The sequence below is a fragment of the Schistocerca serialis genome, chromosome 7 (assembly GCF_023864345.2).
Source record: "Schistocerca serialis cubense isolate TAMUIC-IGC-003099 chromosome 7, iqSchSeri2.2, whole genome shotgun sequence".
Lineage (NCBI taxonomy): Eukaryota > Metazoa > Arthropoda > Insecta > Orthoptera > Acrididae > Schistocerca > Schistocerca serialis.
Window position 1 is genome coordinate 389571630 of NC_064644.1, and position 25328 is coordinate 389596957.

The following is a 25328-nucleotide window of genomic DNA, read 5'->3' on the forward strand; positions in this document are numbered from 1 at the left end:
TCTGTAAGCAATTGGATTACGTTACGACGATATATCAATATTTTTTCTTCTTTTCCTATGCTAGTAAAATTCCTTTTACCAGATATAATGAATTAATTATGCACTGAGCTATTAATCACAAAGAAAGTAGTCTTATCATCATTTGTCTGTCTTTCCTCTTCTGTCACTTCCTTCATTACCTTTTCTACTCCTGGTCTCGGTCTGTTAAGATGTATGTGTCATTGTCAACAGATATAAGTGCGAATAATTATTTATTTGGTTCAATTAAGTACTTCTGTTTTATTATTTCTTAAAATTAGTCTCTTAATATGTTACTGACAGATTCCAAAATGAAAATTTGATTGAGTCTTGTTCCTTGAGTGCGATAATCAGCTTAATCAATATCTGTTGAGTTGCCATTACGGCCATCTCATCGAGATAACTACGAATTGCAATAATTGCTTAGAACCTGCATATTATTTAATTAAAAAGTCCGAGTGTCCAGTGTGAATCGAATTAACGCCCTTAAAGTATTCCAAATTTTCACGGTCGCGAGAATACGAAGCCAAGTTAGTCATTCCGAGAGGATAGTATTTTGTGTCTTACAAATTTTAACCTGTAGACCTTTTCATCAACTGAATTCGCTCGTTGTTAAGTATAGTGAGTTAAACTGGTGACGGTGACAAAAATATTTAGAACAGATAATTACCATCGTGTATATTATAATGTCCTCCTCTACTTGTTGTGCATATTTAGCGAAGCAAAAATTAGGCCGTACTTACTATTTTGTAATACGAACAAATTTAAATAATTTAATATGGTCAGAAACATTATATTTGCAGATATATAGTACTTATCTTGCAAAGTCGGTCACAGTGTTTAGGTGGGCACCTATGTTCCTATATAACCTATTAGAAAATTTTGTCCAGGGTTGTTGAAATGACAAGTCACTGGAATATTATGTTTCTTTTAACTTTTTTTCTTCATTTACTCATATGTTCTTGACACACTTTTACAGCAACACTTTTCACATATATATTATGGAACTTTCGTGAGCCACAAATAAAGGTGGTCCAGCTGAGAACATCATCTACCAAACTCAATAGGTACTAAAACCACTTGACACACTTTGCGCCAAAGATACACTACATCTATTATGAAGCCAGTCTCCAGTACCTTCTAGAACATGATGTAGTCCAAATTGATATTAATATGACTGTCTTAACTGAAATTTTCTTCAGACTGAATATATATAATATTTTCTGAAAATAATTAATTACATAAAGCTATATAGGTCTAATGGTTAGTAACACAGTCAGAAAATTCTGACAATCAGAAAAATAGTAGCTTCCTCTTATTTTCTAAGATCAATTTCATTGTCGATGGCAAAATCAGAAAAATTATAAATGAAAACAGAAATTTTGTTTGCATGAAAACTGAACCATGACAATGGTATGTTTACTGTAACTTCGGTTTTAGATCATTGAAGTTGACAGTTGTGATTACTAATAGTCGTGGTACAAGATCGATACTACAAAATGGATCAATATGAATACAAAAAATTACTATCAGAAAACTAATTTTTAGCAGTCAAATATATTCAGAAATATCTCCAGATTAGAAATATATAATTTAAGTAAGAGAATTGACCCAAATCTTACATCAATTTGTTCAGAATCGAACACGTTGTGAAAGTATAAGTTCCAAGGAGGCGATGTTCATTACAATACGTAATTTTATTTCAGATATGTTTGTTTCATAAATGTCTGTTTCTTTCTCGCGCATTGCAACAGTACGAATGTGGATTTCAACTGAACTGACATGTACGGGTATTTAGTTTTCTGAAAGCTGAAAAACTTTATCTCTAAATGGATGGAGATTATATGAAAACTTATAATTTACATACAACTGTGGAAGGCAAGATTTGTAAACTCTTAATATTACAACATTGTTAATAGTTACAACATGAGATAAGTCAATGTAATGCTTATTCAACCAGAAAGCACTGTACCGCTTAAAATAGAGCTAAAATTTTTTCATTTGAGGCTTTAAGAGTAGGAAATTTTAGCAATGCTAAAATTTGTAATTGTTACGTAATTATTGTGCACTTTGTAAAAGAAGACAAAAAGATGGCGGATATTCAAAATCAAGGTGTTGCAGCTTGTAGTAGTAATTAGTGTTTGTCTAGTATTTTATAGGGAGCTACACGCAGATGCCATCTATATACTATTTAGATGTTAGCTGCATTACGGTAAGTAATAGATGTGTCAAACCGTGTTGTATGGTAGTGCATTGATAGCCCGTCAGCAGTTCAGGATAATGGCTTCACACCGAGAAACTGAGTCTGATCAGATACCAGAAGACGAATTCAACACTGAAAATTTAAATAACATGGCAGCTGCGACGAGTGAAATTACGTTTCCGGCTGCAGACGATAATTTTATGATCAGGATTTTCACTCACATGTGGTAATTTTAAATTCTTAGAATAGAGTTCCATGGTTTTATTCCTCTAGAAAGAGTATAGTTCACTCACAGTGACTCTGATGACTAAAATTTCTTTACATTTAGTTACATTATTAATACAAATAGTTTACAGTGAAATTTCTTTACTATTGTTTTTACAGGTTCTATTCATTAACCTGAGGAAGTTACCTGTATAATGGAAATAGTTCCCCCAAATAACTCACCAGCCTGCATTTCATAAGTTAAACGATTTCCAAAATAAAGAAATAAATATGTCGTGTGACTAGGGCCTCCCGTCGGGTGGACCGTTCGCCAGGTGCAAGTCTTTCGACCTGACGCCACTTCGGCGACTTGCGCGTCGATGGGGATGAAATGATGGTGATTAGGACAACACAACACCCAGTCCCCGAGCGGAGAAAATCTCCGACCGAGCAGGGAATCGAACCCGGGCCCTTAGGATTGACATTCTGTTGCGCTGATCACTTTTTCTCTTTTTTCGTTTTGTTCGTTGTTGATCGTTGTGTTTGGTCGTTGTGGACGTCACATAACATCCGTTCAATTTCGTTTGTTGATCCTTCCACTCAGTTTTTTATTGCAGAGGCCAACCAGCTCTGACCCAACACGCTGAGCTGCCATGCCGGCAACCATTCAGCTACCGGGGGCGGACGGTTTCCACAATACTTAGATATTTACTCTTACTATGATAATTCAATGCAATATTTTCACTCAAAGACTGTGCATGAACATTGCTTGACAGTTTATAACTAAGGCTTCAGGAAATAGTAAGCCTATACGTACGTCTTCTGTTACAAAGGAAACTCCCCAACGGTCCGCCCTCAGATTTAGTGGTAAGAGGTGCCAGAGGACAGCCCGTCATAAACTGAACACAGGTCAAGAATGGAAACGAGATGAAGGTGTACTGGATTGTGAAAAAAAAACGCAAAATAGAAATAGTGAACGGTCCAAGAACAGGAAGTGCAATTTAGAGCGGCCAGGAGGATAAATGGCGTTGTGATTAAGTGGTCAAGCAGTTACGGTGAGGTTGATGAGGTTTGGTTTGTGGGGCGCTCAACTACGCGTTCATAAGCGCCCGTGCAAAGTCCCAATTTTTCCACAATCCAATTTTTTTTTTCACAGTCCAACCTAGCCACTGAAACTAATGATAAGGAAGACGATGAAATGATGAGGACAACACAAACACCTAGTCCCCGGGCAGAGAAAAAGTGGTTACGGTGTTGGTCTACCTAGCGGGCAAGCTGTGTTGGAATCTCCCTCGTGTCAGCTTTCTTTTTTTTCGCTTTATTCAAATTTGTGTCTGTGTCGTGGTGTAAGATCCGTTTGCAACAGCGGGATGTTGGGCAGGGCCCTATAATGATAGTTGGTTCTGTACTGCTGCTCTATTACCATCGGAAAGGAAGTGGCTTTCGAATGGGAACGGCAAACATTCGATGACAAGGCGACAAGTCAACCGAATCCTCCACCGGGAAGCACGTCTGGTGTGTCATACACGGCATGTCGTAAGATAGACATCTCTTACCGACGCACCTAATTTGTACGACTGGTAAGTGAGTGAGATAGATATGTGTCCTCGCCCGATATAGGTGTTCTTATGAAAGTGAATGTGGTCGCTCCCAAGGAAATGAAGAAAACATAACAGTTTGTCACACAAGCTGCAACAAATAAACTCAACAGTTTCACAATCACGCAGTTTTTCTGCACCCTGTCAAAGCATATGTTTGACAGAGTTTGAAGTTGCGTTCCGTTTTGGAAGTCTTGACTCTTGAATTCCTTCGTTCACACCCGCTTATATATTGTTTTCATTTCTGTGAGACGTCTATGTGGTATCTCGCCTGCTCTCACCTTTCATCACATTTACTTGTGACGGTAATGTATTCTTGCCATATGACTCATATTCTACAACCAATGTATAGTATGACAACTGCCTTGAGAACAGGAAGAGGACAAACGTTTAAGTGACCGGACGGATAGTTCATAACGTTCTGAAAAATAAAATAAAATGAAATAAATGGCACGAGGGACTTTTGCACACGGCTCGCCCGAGACGCCGTTGTTGTTTCACGCTGCTTTTCATTGCACTTCCTGTTCTTGGACCGTTCACTGTTTCCATTTTGCTTCTTTTTTCACAGTTCAGTACCCCTTCTTTCTCTTTTATGTTTGACCTGTGTTCAGTTTTTAACGGGTTATCCACTGAGCCATTTTGTCACTAACTCTGAGGGGGGCGCGATGGGGAGCTTCCCTGCTAGCACACTTAAATTTCTATTTTCATATCTCTGAGAACATTACTATTTAGCTAATGTAGATAATATTGCTCTTCTTTCTCTTTGTTTTAGGTAATGTAGTATCTGCTCTGTCTTATATATATATATATATATATCACAAAATTCTTGCACCTCTGCTTACTTGCTCATGAATTAAATTCCATTCTTTATGGAAATTCGACTCATTCGTCACCTACAGAAACTTCATACACCTGACCAAAGTGCATGTAATTACTTATTTGGACCATGTCAACTGACTAAAACTACAGTAATCGCAATACCAGTCTACGTTCGCTGCAACAGGTGTGTACCTACCGAATAACAGCAACTAGCCACCAATGTGTCCTAGTTAACTTATAAAAAGCATTATTACTAACATAGTTAAATATATCCATAGTATCTCAGAGATAAATAGATCATTCATTTTATAGCAATTAGACAACAGCTGTTGGTTTTTGCTTTGCCGTAGTTCGGTCATAGTTTGACTGTATTCATTGGCGCCTAGCTGAACAGATAGAGCAATTCCTGAGCCTGTCATTTGCTTTTCACCTTTCAGGGGCTTACTTTTACTTGTGGAAAGTATTTCTTAAGGTCTCAGTGCGAATAAAGTCCTTTAATCCTTTCGGTAGTCGAATAAACTAACAAATAACCGTTTTGCAATTAAATCGCCCCCTTTCATTCTAGTGGTTCGTTGTGATTGGTCATTGTGAGGGAACCTGCACAAGTAACATAACCTCCAATGAATAAAGCTTTGACCACAACTCAACAAATAGCAACGTTTCCGTCTTATTTTCTGACACTTAATAAAAGCGTGAATTTCATATACACAAAATTTACAGTTGGATTTGGGGGAGGGGGGCGGGCGTTTACTCGTACCTCCCTGTTAGACAAGAACTAATTTGTTTGATGTAATGAACAAAAAATGACATAAAATGTTAGTTTTGCCTCAGAGGCCTGTATGAACATACTTCTAAGGTTGAGTTCATGCACGGTACAATTGCCCCTCTGTAAAATGACACTGCCGCATTTCTTAAAGCACCTACTTACGATTAAAGCATGAACACTACTTTTGCAAGTGTCTACATACGTGCAAAAACTAACAAAAAGGCACAGGTTGTTACAGCATAGCACCCATATTTGAAGACGTTGTTACCGACTTCTCAACTCATCACATTTAATATTCACAAACTATGACGCAAGTTCCGAGCCTGCATTTTTATAGCAGTGTAATAGGCATTTCAATTTTTCTGTTATATGAAAAGGGCTTTCTAAGTATTTCTATACACATTAATTACTGTTACGTACACTACGGACATGCTGTATCAAATATTTTATAAGAAGTACTGTTGCATGAATAGGTTAACCACCCGAAAGGTAAACATCGCCGAATCATCAGAGTAGGGGAAAACATGACGGACGATTCAGCCTATTGTGTAGGAGCTCTAAAACTGAAGTCTCCATCTTGTGACGTAGCGCATCAACAAAACTTTACATGCACTGCGAGAAGTAATTCGCACCACAACTGTTATTGTACTTTCTATAACTGTCATTATTGCTGCTTGCCATAAAGGCGAGCAGTTGAAGCTGCTTGTGTCTGAGCAGACCTTTGTCTGGCAGAATAACAGAGAAAGATAGCTCTGCCACCATACTCCCACTTTTATGGTTTTGAGGCAACAGATCACTACAATGCATCTCATCAACATAAATATCTTCATTGAACAGTGGACTATGACAATCATCACAGGCCTCTGAACTGCCTAGGGTGTGTCATTCCTAACTTGTTGTTTTACTGTATTTAATTCTTTTTCTATGTTACCTACCTGAGCATTAAGCTGAGTCTGGACACTTTCTTGCCATTTAGGCAACTCTTATGTCAATGTATTTTGTGTAAGTCCTAATTCCTCTTCAACTGCCTGTGCAGAAGTGTTGTGTTCGAAATACGCATTGGTAACAGTTTGCTGCACGGCTTTCTGTAATTCTGATACTAATGTTTCGGTAATTTGTTCGCCCTTTTTCTTTAAAAATTCTTCTAATTTTCTTTCGTGGTCAATGGAGATACACTCTACTTGAGTTACTAGCTGTTGAAGGGTAGATTTCAAAGTTTCTTCCTCTAGTTACGAAGTACTAAGGTGATCAATTTCTCGATTGATACAAGACTACCTGTGATGGTGGCTTTCAGGTCTGTAATCTCGCTAGTTACAGTTTCTAGATAGGTTCGCAATCTTTCGGTCACGTGAATAGCAACCTCGGTTTTTAATTCCTCTTGCCTTTGATTCATTGTACGTATTGCATCTTTTATTGGATTTGGATTGGATTGTTTGGGAGAAGAGACCAAACAGCGAGGTCATCGGTCTCATCGGGTTAGGGAAGGACAGGGAAGGAAGTCGGCCGTGCCCTTTCAAAGGAACCATACCGGCATTTGCCTGGAGCGATTTAGGGAAATCACGGAAAACCTAAATTAGGATGGCCGGACGCGGGAGCATCTTTTAATTCCTGTAACATTAACATAATAGGATCTGGTGTGGCATTAACAGAGTCACCCATATAATAAAGATATCTGACTGGGTAATCTAACCTTTAGCCCTGTATATAGCAGATATAAGAAACTTATCAACTAGTATTAATTATCGTGCTCTTGCGGTAGCGTTCTCGCCTCCCGCGCACTGGGTCCCGGAGTCAGGGACTTTCCCTGCCACGAGATGACTGGGTGTTGTGTGTCCTTCATTATCATTTCATCATCACTGACTCGCAAGTCGCCGAAGTGGTGTCAACTAAAAAGGAGTTGCAATACGGCGACCAAACTCCCCCACATGGGGCCTCCCGGCAAACAATGCCATTCGATCATTTCATTTTTCAGTAACTAATAATATGATGCTTAGTATGTAACACAGAAACCTCTAACTGAAATTTTGGGGAAAATACGGAATTTTGCATAGTATAAGATAAGATAAGATTGTATATATATAAAGCTCATGGAATGTGTGGAAGTGAAACATGGACGATAACTAGTTTGGACAAGAAAAGAATAGAAGCTTTCGAAATGCGGTGCTACAGAAGAATGCTGAAGATTAGATGGGTAGATCATATAACTAATGAGGAGGTATTGAATAGGATTGGGGAGAAGAGAAGTTTGTGGTACAACTTGACTAGAAGAAGGGATCGGTTGGTAGGACATTTTCTGAGGCATCAAGGGATCACCAATTTAGTACTGGAGGGCAGCGTGGAGGGTAAAAATCGTAGAGGGAGACCAAGAGATGAATACACTAAACAGATTCAGAAGGATGTAGGTTGCAGTAGGTACTGGTAGATGAAGAAGCTTGCACAGGATAGAGTAGCATGGAGAGCTGCATCAAACCAGTCTCAGGACTGAAGACCACAACAACATATATATATATATATATATATATATATATATATATATATATACACTCCTGGAAATGGAAAAAAGAACACATTGACACCGGTGTGTCAGACCCACCATACTTGCTCCGGACACTGCGAGAGGGCTGTACAAGCAATGATCACACGCACGGCACAGTGGACACACCAGGAACCGCGGTGTTGGCCGTCGAATGGCGCTAGCTGCGCAGCATTTGTGCACCGCCGCCGTCAGTGTCAGCCAGTTTGCCGTGGCATACGGAGCTCCATTGCAGTCTTTAACACTGGTAGCATGCCGCGACAGCGTGGACGTGAACCGTATGTGCAGTTGACGGACTTTGAGCGAGGGCGTATAGTGGGCATGCGGGAGGCCGGATGGACGAACCGCCGAATTGCTCAACACATGGGGCGTGAGGTCTCCACAGTACATCGATGTTGTCGCCAGTGATCGGCGGAAGGTGCACGTGCCCGTCGACCTGGGACCGGACCGCAGCGACGCACGGATGCACGCCAAGACCGTAGGATCCTATGCAGTGCCGTAGGGGACCGCACCGCCACTTCCCAGCAAATTAGGGACACTGTTGCTCCTGGGGTATCGGCGAGGACCATTCGCAACCGTCTCCATGAAGCTGGGCTACGGTCCCGCACACCGTATGGCCGTCTTCCGCTCACGCCCCAACATCGTGCAGCCCGCCTCCAGTGGTGTCGCGACAGGCGTGAATGGAGGGACGAATGGAGACGTGTCGTCTTCAGCGATGAGAGTCGCTTCTGCCTTGGTGCCAATGATGGTCGTATGCGTGTTTGGCGACGTGCAGGTGAGCGCCACAATCAGGACTGCATACGACCGAGGCACACAGGGCCAACACCCGGCATCATGGTGTGGGGAGCGATCTCCTACACTGGCCGTACACCACTGGTGATCGTCGAGGGGACACTGAATAGTGCACGGTACATCCAAACCGTCATCGAACCCATCGTTCTACAATTCCTAGACCGGCAAGGGAACTTGCTGTTCCAACAGGACAATGCACGTCCGCATGTATCCCGTGCCACCCAACGTGCTCTAGAAGGTGTAAGTCAACTACCCTGGCCAGCAAGATCTCCGGATCTGTCCCCCATTGAGCATGTTTGGGACTGGATGAAGCGTCGTCTCACGCGGTCTGCACGTCCAACACGAACGCTGGTCCAGCTGAGGCGCCAGGTGGAAATGGCATGGCAAGCCGTTCCACAGGACTACATCCAGCATCTCTACGATCGTCTCCATGGGAGAATAGCAGCCTGCATTGCTGCGAAAGGTGGATATACACTGTACTAGTGCCGACATTGTGCATGCTCTGTTGCCTGTGTCTATGTGCCTGTGGTTCTGTCAGTGTGATCATGTGATGTATCTGACCCCAGGAATGTGACAATAAAGTTTCCCCTTCCTGGGACAATGAATTCACGGTGTTCTTATTTCAATTTCCAGGAGTGTATATATATATATATATATATATATATATATATATATATATATATATATATACACTCCTGGAAATGGAAAAAAGAACACATTGACACCGGTGTGTCAGACCCACCATACTTGCTCCGGATACTGCGAGAGGGCTGTACAACAATGATCACACGCACGGCACAGCGGACACACCAGGAACCGCGGTGTTGGCCGTCGAATGGCGTTAGCTGCGCAGCATTTGTGCACCGCCGCCGTCAGTGTCAGCCAGTTTGCCGTGGCATACGGAGCTCCATCCCAGTCTTTAACACTGGTAGCATGCCGCGACAGCGTGGACGTGAACCGTATGTGCAGTTGACGGACTTTGAGCGAGGGCGTATAGTGGGCATGCGGGAGGCCGGGTGGACGTACCGCCGAATTGCTCAACACGTGGGGCGTGAGGTCTCCACAGTACATCGATGTTGTCGCCAGTGCTCGGCGGAAGGTGCACGCGCCCGTCGACCTGGGACCGGACTGCAGCGATGCACGGATGCACGCCAAGACCGTAGGATCCTACGCAGTGCAGTAGGGGACCGCACCGCCACTTCCCAGTAAATTAGGGACACTGTTGCTCTTGGGGTATCGGCGAGGACCATTCGCAACCGTCTCCATGAAGCTGGGCTACGGTCCCGCACACCGTTAGGCCGTCTTCCGCTCACGCCCCAACATCGTGCAGCCCGCCTCCAGTGGTGTCGCGACAGGCGTGAATGGAGGGACGAATGGAGACGTGTCGTCTTCAGCGATGAGAGTCGCTTCTGCCTTGGTGCCAATGATGGTCGTATGCGTGTTTGGCGCCGTGCAGGTGAGCGCCACAATCAGGACTGCATACGACCGAGGCACACAGGGCCAACACCCGGCATCATGGTGTGGGGAGCGATCTCCTACACTGGCCGTACACCACTGGTGATCGTCGAGGGGACACTGAATAGTGCACGGTACATCCAAACCGTCATCGAACCCATCGTTCTACCATTCCTAGACCGGCAAGGGAACTTGCTGTTCCAACGGGACAACGCACGTCCGCATGTATCCCGTGCCACCCAACGTGCTCTAGAAGGTGTAAGTCAACTACCCTGGCCAGCAAGATCTCCGGATCTGTCCCCCATTGAGCATGTTTGGGACTGGATGAAGCGTCGTCTCACGCGGTCTGCACGTCCAGCACGAACGCTGGTCCAACTGAGGCGCCAGGTGGAAATGGCATGGCAAGCCGTTCCACAGGACTACATCCAGCATCTCTACGATCGTCTCCATGGGAGAATAGCAGCCTGCATTGCTGCGAAAGGTGGATATACACTGTACTAGTGCCGACATTGTGCATGCTCTGTTGCCTGTGTCTATGTGCCTGTGGTTCTGTCAGTGTGATCATGTGATGTATCTGACCCCAGGAATGTGACAATAAAGTTTCCCCTTCCTGGGACAATGAATTCACGGTGTTCTTATTTCAATTTCCAGGAGTGTATATATATATATATATATATATATATATATATATATATATATATATATATATACACTCCTGGAAATGGAAAAAAGAACACATTGACACCGGTGTGTCAGACCCACCATACTTGCTCCGGATACTGCGAGAGGGCTGTACAACAATGATCACACGCACGGCACAGCGGACACACCAGGAACCGCGGTGTTGGCCGTCGAATGGCGTTAGCTGCGCAGCATTTGTGCACCGCCGCCGTCAGTGTCAGCCAGTTTGCCGTGGCATACGGAGCTCCATCGCAGTCTTTAACACTGGTAGCATGCCGCGACAGCGTGGACGTGAACCGTATGTGCAGTTGACGGACTTTGAGCGAGGGCGTATAGTGGGCATGCGGGAGGCCGGGTGGACGTACCGCCGAATTGCTCAACACGTGGGGCGTGAGGTCTCCACAGTACATCGATGTTGTCGCCAGTGCTCGGCGGAAGGTGCACGCGCCCGTCGACCTGGGACCGGACTGCAGCGATGCACGGATGCACGCCAAGACCGTAGGATCCTACGCAGTGCAGTAGGGGACCGCACCGCCACTTCCCAGTAAATTAGGGACACTGTTGCTCTTGGGGTATCGGCGAGGACCATTCGCAACCGTCTCCATGAAGCTGGGCTACGGTCCCGCACACCGTTAGGCCGTCTTCCGCTCACGCCCCAACATCGTGCAGCCCGCCTCCAGTGGTGTCGCGACAGGCGTGAATGGAGGGACGAATGGAGACGTGTCGTCTTCAGCGATGAGAGTCGCTTCTGCCTTGGTGCCAATGATGGTCGTATGCGTGTTTGGCGCCGTGCAGGTGAGCGCCACAATCAGGACTGCATACGACCGAGGCACACAGGGCCAACACCCGGCATCATGGTGTGGGGAGCGATCTCCTACACTGGCCGTACACCACTGGTGATCGTCGAGGGGACACTGAATAGTGCACGGTACATCCAAACCGTCATCGAACCCATCGTTCTACCATTCCTAGACCGGCAAGGGAACTTGCTGTTCCAACGGGACAACGCACGTCCGCATGTATCCCGTGCCACCCAACGTGCTCTAGAAGGTGTAAGTCAACTACCCTGGCCAGCAAGATCTCCGGATCTGTCCCCCATTGAGCATGTTTGGGACTGGATGAAGCGTCGTCTCACGCGGTCTGCACGTCCAGCACGAACGCTGGTCCAACTGAGGCGCCAGGTGGAAATGGCATGGCAAGCCGTTCCACAGGACTACATCCAGCATCTCTACGATCGTCTCCATGGGAGAATAGCAGCCTGCATCGCTGCGAAAGGTGGATATACACTGTACTAGTGCCGACATTGTGCATGCTCTGTTGCCTGTGTCTATGTGCCTGTGGTTCTGTCAGTGTGATCATGTGATGTATCTGACCCCAGGAATGTGTCAATAAAGTTTCCCCTTCCTGGGACAATGAATTCACGGTGTTCTTATTTCAATTTCCAGGAGTGTATATATATATATATATATATATATATATATATATATATATATATATATATATACCACTCACCACTTGTAGAAATAGGTGAGTAGTAGTATATAATTTGTAGTAGTAGGTAAGTAGTCTCACACCAAAATAGTTATTAAGCACTGATATATGAATAAGTGAAGGAACGAAGTTGTGGCTTTAAAATGCCAGCTTAAGATAACAATATTAATGATAAATGTACATTTATAGTAATATTGCTGACTTATTTCCACGAACAAATAAGTAAATAATGGGTACTATAGCATTCTATGCAAAAGCCTCAAATAAATGGATCTTATTTATGTTTTATATTTCCGTTAGTTCTGCAGTTGATATTTTCATTTCTTGTCTCCTACGGTGAGACTGTTTACTGCACTCGCTGGTGCTTGGAATGAGTTGTTTCGTGGTTTAGCAATCTATTACATACACTGCTCAATAAACGAATGAGTGCCGTTGCCTTGCTAAGTGTAGTTGACAAGAACACTACACCAGATCTGCTCCAAAAATTCAGGAACTTTGTCCACAAAATTTTTCTACGTGTACCTTTTACTTATTGTGCATGGTCTCCTACGAAATACTGTCCTCCACAACTGATACACAGCTCCCAACGCCGTTTCCACTTCCGGAAGCAGTCTTGGTACGCCTCTTCCTTGATCGCGCGAAGCACCTTCTGCGAGTTTTCTTGTATCTCGTCTGCCGTTGCAAATCTTCATCCTTTCAACGGGGTTTTTAACTTTGGAAATAAAAAGAAGTCCGCATGGGTCAGGTCTTTCACTTGCGCCATCCAATAGTTCTTCACAGATTGCGAGGCGAAAGTCTTTCTGGTCTTGATTCACGAGCCGTGGAGAAAACTTGGCGGTGACACGATGCATTCCAAAATGCTGTGTCAAGATTTCATGACATAATCCAACTGAAATGCTACATTCTTCTGCAATCTCTCGGACAGTCAGTCTTCGACTGGCACGCACCATTTCGTTGACCTTCCTGGCATGAGCGTCGTCGATGGACGTTGAAGGGCGTCCTGAACGGAAGCTCCGTCCGGCCATTTTTAAACCGTGTGAACCATTCGTAACACCGAGTACGACTTAAGCACTCATCACTCTGGACTTCCTGCATCCTTTGGCATGTCTATGTAAAGGTGTTCTAAAGTTTCACGCAAAATTTAATGCAGACGCGTTGCTCCTCAAGCTTTGTCATCTCGAAATTCGCAAACTGTGTTACACAACGTTTTACTAGCAACTAGGACAGCACTGAAAAATATCTAACAGACATACAACAACGAAACTTCCGGCAGTTACACATTAAACACATGCATGTGCAGGGATGCCAACCGCATTTCGCTCCAACATTTAAATTAACTGATTCACCACTGCCCATACCTGCACTAACGCAATGTAAAGGCATCAAATTAATGAGTCGTTGGTGAATAGTAAATTAATATACTCGTGAGTGAAGCTTAGCGCATATGAAGTAAGTAAGCCAAGGAGGAAAGAATGAACTTATTTTACCCAGTCTAAGCAGTTGTTTGTGGCAGGTGCATCTAGGACTGTTTGTGATGAATACAAGGTGAAACAGTAACAGGTGGTGAGGCGATGTAACTGTCTCATCCACTGAATAAAGTATGTGAAAACTAAAGAGCCTTTCACTTACCTTGTTTTGAAGTTGAACGGCAATTCCAGGCACAAAAGAAGTACAAAATTTTTTTGAACACTGTTATAGAAAAAACAGCGATCTTTACAGTAATATTAGTTATTTCAGTACACACAGTCGTGATCGCGTTTAAGTTGCTTATTTTTATTTTCAGATGACCGGTTTTGATCTTCTAAGAGGTCATCTCCAGATCTTACATTCCTTGATGATCGTAGGAACTGTTGGCGTGGAGCAGTGTTCTCCACACCTACACAAATGGACGTGCTCCATGTCAGTGCTTCCTACGGTCATTAACGAATGTAAGATTATCTGTTAGAACATTGAAACCGGTCAACTGAAAATAAAAATAAACAAATTAGGGGCGATGACGACTGTGTTTATTGAAATAAGTTACAACATAAGAAGTCGCTGCTTAATCCGGTCACACACACATCCAGAACGTTCACTGAATCGGCACTATACGTGAGCACCGTTCACTCTGACAGCATGGCGTGATTGAAACCGAGGCACAACCGGTGTGGTAGTTTTAAACTCAGTTGTTATCGTTATGCTATCTCTGACGACTACATTTTAAAGTTTACGGACCGATAGGAAGTGAGTGAGAAAATGATGCAAAAAAATGCGCAGAGACGCCGTGTTTAGTTATTCCTAGGCTGTCTGTAAGTAATAAAGACAATTTAAAAACTGTCTACCACGTTCTCAAAATAAATTGCGCTATAGCCAAGACTGTCATGGTCACACAATAATGCTGCGGCCTCAGTTAAGACTCACGAGAATTTTTTACAAATAAATCCTTTTATAAGTGGCACCATGATCGCACTTTACTCTTCCCAGGCAGGTTCAAGGTTTTCTTGCTCTCGGGGGGAGCAAAGGCTCGAAAACTGAACATCGTTAACAACGATTATCACTAATCGAAGAGAAAAGAAATTAGCTGGACGCTAATATAAGTTTTTCTTGTCGCGCACGTAGGAATATGAGTCTACCTACTCTACTGGCCATTAAAATTGCTACACCACGAAGATGGCGTGCTACAAACGCGAAATTTATCCGACAGGAAGAAGATGCTGTGATATGCAAATGATTAGCTTTTCAGGGAATTCACACAGGGTTGGCGCCGGTGGCGACACCTACAACTTGCTGACATGAGGAAAGTTTCCAACCGATTTCTCTTACACAAACAGCAGTTCACCGGCGTTGCCTGGTGAAACGTTGTTGTGATGCCTCGTGTAAGGAGGAGAAATGCGTACCATCACGTTTCCGACTTTGATAAAGGTCGGATAGTAGCCTATCGCGATTGCGGTTTATCGTATCGTGACATTGCTGCTCGCGTTGATCGAGATCCAATGACTGTTAGCAGATAATGGAATCGGTGGGTTCAGGAGGGTAACAAGGAACGCCGTGCTGGATCCCAACGGCCTCATATCACTAGCAGTCGAGATGACAGGCATCTTATCCGCATGACTGTAACGGATTGTGCAGCCACGTCTCGAGCCCTGAGTCAACAGATGGGGACGTTTGCAAGACAACCATCTGCAGGAACAGTTCGACGGACAACATTTGCAGCAGCATCGACTATCAGCTCAGAGACCATGGCTGCGGTTACCCTTGACGCTGCATCACAGACAGGAGCACCTGTGATGGTGTACTCAACGACGAACCTGGCTGCACGAATGGCAAAACGTCATTTTTTCGGATGAATCCAGGTTATGTTTACAGCATCATGATATTCGCATCCGTGTTTGGCGAGATCGCGGTGAACTCACATTGGAAGCGTGTAATCGTCATCGCCATACTGGCGTATCACCCGGCGTGATGGTATTGGATGCCATTGGTTACACGTGCCGATCACCTCTTGTTCTCATTGGTGGCACTTTGAACAGTGGACGTTACATTTCAGATGTGTTACGACCCGTGGCTCTACCCTCCGTTCGATCCCTGCGAAACCCTACATTTCAGCAGGATAATGCACGACCGCATGTTGCAGGTCCTGTACAGGCCTTTCTGGATACAGAAAATGTTCGGCTGCTGCCCTGGCCAGCACATTCTCCAGATATCTCACCAATTGAAAACGTCTGGTCAATGGTGGCTGAGCAACTGGCTCGTCACAATACGCCAGTCACTACTCTTGATGAACTGTGGTATCGTGTTGAAGCTGCATGGGCAGCTGTACCTACACACTCCATCCAAGCTCTGTTTGACTCAATGCCCAGGCGTATCAAGGCCGTTATTACGGCCAGAGGTGGTTTTACTGGGTACTGATTTCTCAGGACCTATGCACCCAAATTGCGTGAAAATTTAATCACATATCAGTTCTAGTGTAATATATTTGTCCCAATGAATACACGTTTAGCATCTGCATTTCTTGTTGGTGTAGCAATTTTAATGACCAGTAGTGTATTTTGTCATGCAAACCATCGAATGTTGACATCTTTACAGTCACCATGGAACCCTGTCCTGAACGACCTCCAGGTATCAAGTCCACTAACTGCGAGTAACCTGCCTGGATGGTCCTTGCTGCGGTAAAGGTTCTGGGACTTCAAACCGCCCTGGGACATCACGCCATCGCGTCTGCAGACTTACGCACCTGGTCCATCGGCTGCACTGCTCATGTCGCCAGTTCTATCCAGCTGAAACTCCTAATTAAAATTTCAATAAACAATATGACTGTTAAAATTTGTCCAAACTTAAAAAAAACTCTAAGGGGAAATGAACCATTTTTGTTTTGCTGTTACGTGTTAATTAATCGTAAGAAATGAGTGTAGTGTACAGCTATTGTTGGTGGTGATTGCCTGGCTGATCTGACTAATAATATTTAAAACTACTGAACATGATGATTCAACATTATGAAAGACAGTCTTACGTTTTATCTACGTATATCTGAACAATGTATGGGTTTGCTAACGAAAATAGTGAAAAACTCTATTTTTGACCATGGATAAGCACTCATTAGTACTTTTAGTCTCTTTAAGATACTACATACGTGTATGTATCATTTTTGGACATTTGGAATTAGTGAAAGACATTTAAGTTCGATTTCGACAAGTAAATTAATCAAAGGAGACAATACAACGAAATATCAGTATTTTCCTTGCGCCCTTTTAACAAATATCTATTAATTATTAATATGTATTAGTTATAATTTGAGTTATTAGGGCCACACAGAAATTACGTCACACGAATTTCATTATTGTTGGAGACCCATCCCCTCCTTGTCACAGGTGGTTACATTTGTGTGACCCCTCTCCTCCAGTGGTGTGACGTTAAATGTATTAGAGTTTCAAATTTCGGAATTATTAAATTAAAACTGCACTTCTAAAATTATTTATATATTTCTAAACAAAATCTTTTTTCATAAAATCAAGAAGGAATCAAACGTTTGAGAAAACTTACGAAACACAACAAATCAAATGAAGGTACAACATTTAATTATCTTGTGTCCAAGGACTTTGAACCCATTCCTTTATTTTATTTGTGATTAGCATCGCAGTCACTTAGTTCTCGATTTGTATAACGTTAGAAACATTCGATGTTTCCACATTATCTTCATCCAAGCACATAGAGTCACCATCGATCATCAAATGAAGAACTTCCCTGGCACGTCTATCTCCAACTCAATGTGGATGAATCTTCGTGAAGGGCAAAGCCTCTTGTTGGTTCTTATATGATTGATTATGTTGGTTCGTTGCTCCGCATAACGAAAAGTATAAGCCACATGTGCCACACGATCGTTTAAATAAGTTTGCCTCGACGCTGGGGCAACAGCCATGGTACGGATCTTGCTTCAAACGTGATGACTCTCGAAGATCTAAAGATTGCTGTAATAACAGCGGAGCAAATTTACCTGCGGAGTCATCATTTCCTATGGGTGAATACCACTCTAAAGTCAGTTTAATCAAAACAGATAGTGATAAAAAACATCTCTCGTAATAATCGCCACAGGCTAGAGCATCACACACCGCAACACGCGACAACCTCGCATTTTACAATTTGTAAAAAATATTATGATTCACATAAGGTGTGATTTGAGTACCAAGCGGCATCGGTTTTCCCACTATTGTAGCCTGTACGATACCCAGTCTGGTATCTGTTGGCACATTGTATGTGGCAACCACAGAAAAATTGTCAATTGAGTATTGGCTCCAAATATTAGCCAGCACGAAGCCTGCACTCTCAAGATTCCGTTTTTATAACTCCAAATCAGTAGTTCGATTACTGGAATCAACATGTGAACAGAAACTGTCATGCTTTAACACACCACGAGTAAGTCCGCGTGTAAGAGGCGCCATTCGTTGCTCCAAACTATTAAATGCACTTCTTTCTGGAACATTTGTGGCGATGTAAATAGCATCCAAGTCGAAACCTTTAGCTGAAACTATAACTAGCTCGTGATCATGGATTTTCGTCGGGACCACCATCGCAAGTGCAAACAAAAACAGGTTTTACAAAACTTTTCGAATTCCAATTAACGTTTCGATAGCTGGTAATTCAGAATGTCCATGTACGTCTGTGGCATGAGGCTCTGCGCGAGATGAAGAACGTTTTCCACCACGAATCAGTACCAATGTAGGCCCAAAGTGTAACACACTGGGAATATAAAGGCACATTTGCATGCCGAGCGTGAGTTTCCTCGGAAACGCGAAATATTAATTAAATAAATAATCAGTGACAAATAAATAAAGCCTATGGCACACAACTGCAGCGCTGTGTCGCTGATAAAACAAAAGCACAATTACGTTACTCTTATGTTTGATTAAGAAAGAGGAGAGCTCTGGTTGAAGTGGTGCGAGAAGCACGTATTTTATTTTATTGTCTGGCACACCGCCATATTTCATGTTATAAAAGAATACTGCGAGTTGCAACCACACTAGGCACTCGATTCTGTAAAGAATTATATTTATAAAAGTAAGTAGGATTATGAACTGTAGGCTTATTCATTGAATATATCTGATTTAACTAACTGTGTAACTTTTTTATGTTTAGTAGACAATCACCTCTGTACGACGTATTGGCATGGCTGGCAAATTATTGTAATATTGAGATTTAGATTATGAGTCCGCACCTACCGCAGCAGTCTTTGGAAACGATTTAATTACGAAGTCCGATTATTCAGTTTTATTTCACGGTCAACTACGAGTAACATTGCCTTTACGAAAAAGCCATTGTCAAGCGTCTGATACCGAATAATTAAACGTCCACGTTCCAGATAAGCAATTACAATTGCAATCACAATCACCATCATACAGATAGAATAATCAATAACAAATAACAATATATTTTTATTTTTTTATTTATTTTATTTATTTTATATTGGCGACTGCGTGTCGGACTTGTTATTTTGTCATTTGTTACATTGTTCTCTTTGTTTCATGTAAAAAAAAATCAACTTTCTGGACCTGGACGTCAATGTATGAGAGATAACAAAATCTGAAGATATTTTCCAATTCTGAAATTTTGCGGGAAGACGCAATGAAACTTCCAGCAAAATAAGGTAAGACGCAGCATCTTTGCATTGGTAGGCTTGACCAGACGTATAATTCACTGTATTAGCTTTTCAGTAAATTCTGTAGTGTTTCTTTTCTGCATAACAGTTTCAGTGATAAATTTCATTCTCAGTACTTTTCCCTAAACAATAACGTATGCAACAATACCAATACACGAGTGTACAATATGGCCGACTTCTGTACGATATCATGTAACATGGCCAGCAGCCATTACCAATAATCTCAAATTCAGTTTATATTTTTAAATTAACAGACAGCCATTGTTGCTACGAGCGATTCATGCTCAACTACATTTTATTTTAAAATCAGTGTCAAAAATTTTCTTGAAACATATATCACGTGTGGCATGGTAATAACTAGAAAACAATACGCAAAAATGGAACAGCAAGGACGTACTATTCAGACCCAATCCGACTCGGACGTGAGACAAGTGTTAGAAAATGACTTTACGACAGCAACCGGAGGTGACGATTCATCAAATATTGACGCAAGTGTTGACGAAAATTTTGACGTTAGGCCGTCCACTACAAAAATTTCAAAATCTCAATCAGAGCCCATGTTAATGCATCACGTCACGTCTAATGACGCGGCGGGGGCAGAGACCTTGCAAACGGTAAACATTGGCGACATGTTACAAATGCTAATGAAATAAAACGCAGAAAATATGGCAACCATAAGGAAACAGAACGCCGAAAACATGGCAACCTTAAAGGCACAATTAGAGACACAAAATGAACAGTTAAAAACACAAAATGACGAAATCAAATCTGATCTCATAGCAATCAAGATAGGTAATGACACTTTAAGTAAGCGTGTGGAACTTATAGACGCCACACTGACCAAACAGATGACCGAACTCAGTACTAAATTTTCCCAGCTCAATACGAGACAAGAAAAGACTACAACTGACGTAGCACTTTTACAGACACAAGTAAAAAACCTTAATGTCACGTGTGAAGTTCTTACTGAACAAATTCAAACATATCCTTCAGTACATGACAACCTTGAAAAACGAATTACTGACGTACAGAATAAATTTGACAATGTTGAACAACACCTGACTGACATCTTACAATCTGATGCCACAGCTCATTTTCAAAATATTAATAAAGAATTTCATGATTGGGTTGAGAACAAAGACAAACATTTTGATAGATGCTTACGTGAAAATTTACCAACAATTGTGCACGACTCCGTAGCGCAATACATTACTAATAACAAACAGCTGATCAGTGACGCAGTACAATCCGTCACTGCACCCATGAGACAATTCACCGATCAACTACAGTCTGAATGTAACGAAAATATCAGTCAAAATGTACAGTTCAGAAACCAATATACATTCGAGTATGATACACACATTCCGCACACGACAAATACACAAGAACAAAACACACCACGACTACAACACATACCACGATGTGGAAACACAAACACAAGCTATTATCATGGTAAACCACAGCAACATTATCGTAATTACTCGCCAGCTGAACATACCAGTAATTACAGTGGAATAAATCCATATCACAATGCGAAGGAAGATGAAAGCTTAATGAAACACAGGCAATTTCAGATTTTTATCCCAGAAAAACGAACCATTCATCCGGTGATTTTTCTTAAATCTTTTAGTAACGCATTTCCACGCACTTGGAGTGACCGGAAAAAGATTTCATATATTGTCGGTTACATCCAAGGCGATGCAGCTGTCTGGGCATACAGTCAAGCTGACGTATGTACCACGTACAGTGAGTTTGAGCGTGCTTTTCTGAACAAATTCTGGTCGCAATCCGTCCAGGAGCGACTCAGAAGACAAATTTTAGAACCTGAAACTTTTAACAGTAAAAATGGTAACTTACGCAGATATTTTGAAAAATACTTGAACATGGGCCATTTTTTAGACGAACCAGTCGCAACGCGTGATATACTCCGAGCGTTGAAGGCCAAATTGCCTTTCAACATTAAAGAAAAACTCCTACATATCCCGGATGACGATTCAGATTATTTTTTAACAGCTTTAGATTCGGTTGACATGTTACTTGAAGATCAGCGCTTCGCGCGGCAAAACAGCAGCCACAATGTTTACACTAGTGGTATGCAAAACATGCAGGCTTGCCAACACAATTCTGGCGCGCCCACAGTTCGATACGCGGTACAACAAAAACAGCAAACTCACATGCCGTCTCAGTACGGAAATCAAAATCAACACGCGTATTCCAATACAAACAATAGTTACAACAGTAATAACATTTCATGCGGCAATCCATACAAAAGACACCGCGGTAATAACTACAACGGTAACAACGGATACAATGATAATAACAAAAACACAAACAGAAATAGAAATAATAGTAACTACGAGCCAAGACAGCATCAAGGTTGGACTCGTAACGATCAGTACTTTCATTCAAACTCTGCTTTACCACAGCAGCCACCAGGACAAAATTGGAGCATACCTTACGACCGACAGGTAAGTTATAATGCGCAACAGCAACAACAACCGCAAAAGTTTGGAGATCATAATAGGCAATATCCGAATGTGAATATAATAGAAATGACACCTGATGCACAACCTCAATCTGTGTCAGTACCTAGTACAAATGATAATCCAACAAACTAGAAACAGTCACTACTTTGCCCCAGGTCGTGGCTGAAGAATTCTTGGGGGGCGACTTCAATGTTAATCAGTTATTTGACACCACACTTGAACAACAGAATAATGGTATGCCGAGTAATTCTAAACAAAAACTACCTGTTTTATTTATAAGATACAACCACAATAACAATATATCAGATGAACTTTTACAAGACAGTACACAATGTCGTTTAAACACAAATGAAATTGTTTTAGCATCTACTACTGGTGTAGTAGGTGGGATTCCAACTACTATTATCCTAGATACAGGTGCAGCTGTGAGCGTTTTGTCTTTTAATTTCTATAAAAAGATGTGTGAATTGGAACCTGTGCCTGAGTTTCCTGCCCAAAACTGTAAAATAACTACTGCACTAGGTAATAAGTCATGTAGGGTTACGAAGCAAGTTTTTGTAAACATTAAAATAGGGAATGGAACCGTACAATGGCCATTCCTGGTTGTACAAAACCTTGTGACAAATTGCATATTAGGAATAGATATTATGAGCGAGAAGGACTGCATTATAGACTTCTCCAAAGGCAAATGTATTTTAAATGATAAAGGCAGTGTAATTATTATTGATTTGGACAGGAGAACTCTAAAGCATGACAAACACTGTACAGGGTACAAGGTTCAGTTAGTACTTGACAATGACATTCAAGACATGCAAACACACTCATCTGACACAGAGCTAATGGACTTGAAAACATTGCTTGATCATAAGATAAGTGAAGCTACAGCTCTCAGTGTACATGAACGTATAAAACTACAGGAAGTGTTATCCAAATATTTACAAGTTTTTACCAAACGATTAGGTGTTATCAACACGTATGTGTACAAGATTGAAGTTAAGCCTCTCAAGATCTTCCACCATAAGACATAATAACGTACCGTTATCTCAACGACCTGCTGTGTGGCAAGAATTAAAACAAATGTTAGACTGGAAGGTCATTGAACCATCCACCTCACCTTATTGTAGTCCTCTACTTGTTGTCAAAAAATCAAATGGAAGCATTAGGTTAGTGTTAGACGCACGAGCTATTAATGAAATAATTTTACCGGTTCACACAAAACCTGAAAATTTAGAAGAGCAATTACAGAAATTTCTAGATGCAAAATATTTTTCCACAATAGATCTCGCTAATTCGTTTTGGCAGGTGGGTATCACTCCTGATTCTCGGAAATATACTGCATTTATGCTCGGGGGGCGAACCTATCAGTTTTGTGTTCTACCCTTCGGACTGAATGTCAGCTCTGGGGTATTCATTACAGCCCTGGATACCGTGCTTGGCGACGATTTAGTTGAGACAGTCACACACTATGTAGATGATATACTGATAGCTACACAATCTTGGAATGAACACGTTGACACTCTTCAAAGAATTTTAGAAAAATTTGCACAAGCTGGAGTCACAGCCAACCTAAGAAAATCAAAATTTGGTTGCAGTGAGATAAAGTATTTAGGACATATCATTAATTCACAGGGCATACGTCCGGATCCCAGTAAATTAGATGCTATCAGAAACTTTCCTAGCCCTCGAACTAAAAAGCAGTTAAAATCATTCCTTGGGCTATGTTCATTTTTCAGACGTTTTTTGCCACAACCACTTTTGAACAGTAAACATCTGCTAAATCTACTCAGAAAGAATCAAGTTTGGATCTGGTCGGAACAGTGCCAGAATGACTTTAATACAATTAAACATGCTTTAGTGAATGCTAACATATTGAGCCATCCAGATTTCAATTTAGATTTTTGTATGACTTGTGACGCTTCATGTACTGGCTTGGGCTGTTGCTTATTTCAAGTTGTAAAGAATAAAGAGGAGGAACAGATAAGAATTATTGGGTTTGCGAGTCGCACTCTAACTGAATGTGAGCGTACATACTCCACTACTGAGTTAGAAACACTTTCCATAGTATGGGCATTCAAGAAATTCAATTATTATTTATTTGGAAAACATACGGTAATTTAAACCGATCACCAGGCCCTGACATTTTTGTTAACTTGTAAACTTGTACATCCTAGACTATCACGATGGGCAGTTACACTTCAGAACTACTCTTTTGAAATTAAGTACATAAGAGGTAAGGACAACACCATTGCAGACACTTTGTCTAGACTTCCACAAGGTATGAATGATACCAACAGTGACTTAGAAAATATAAATGACTACAGGATTCTCTTAATGCAAGACAAGCAGTATCACCAATATTATATTGATATGTGCAGAAACATGGCTGAATTACAAAAATCTGATCCTCACTGGTATAAGATAATAACATTACTGGTAGAAAAACACAATCATCCTTTGACTAAGTATTACAAGTTACACAATGATGTGTTATTTTATCGCCGACATCCAAATGCTACTAACTGGTGTGTATGCATTCCCAAAGAGTCTGAACGTAATCTAATTTGGCACACACACTTAGTTTGGGGTCATTATGGGACGAAAAAGTGTTTTGCAAAGCTCAGCACATACTGTTATTTTAGCAATATGAGAAGAAAAATTTACAGGGAACTAAAAACATGTGTCATATGTCAAAAATCAAAACCTCAGAATTTATCCACAAAAACAGATTTACATTCTATTTTACCTAGTAAACCCCTGGAAATTCTGTGTACTGACATCAGTGGACCGCATCCAGCAAGCTCTGGAGGCGTCAAATATATCTTAGCTTTTTACGATATATTTTCTAAACATGTAAAACTTTATGCTTTAAAATCCGCCACTGCAAATGCTATAATACGAAGATTCTCAAGTGATTACCTGACGCACGTGGGAAAACCTAAAGCAATTCTATCAGATAATGCAGCATACTACTCTGGGTACAAATGGAGAAATTTCTTGAAGAACAATAACATCAAAAGTATATTTATTTCGAGGTTTAGTCCACAATGTAACGCGACTGAGAGACTTTTCCGAGAATTAAATCGATTCATGAGGACCTATATTTCATCAAAACATACTAATTGGGTGACCTACCTAAGTCTTTTCGAAGACGTA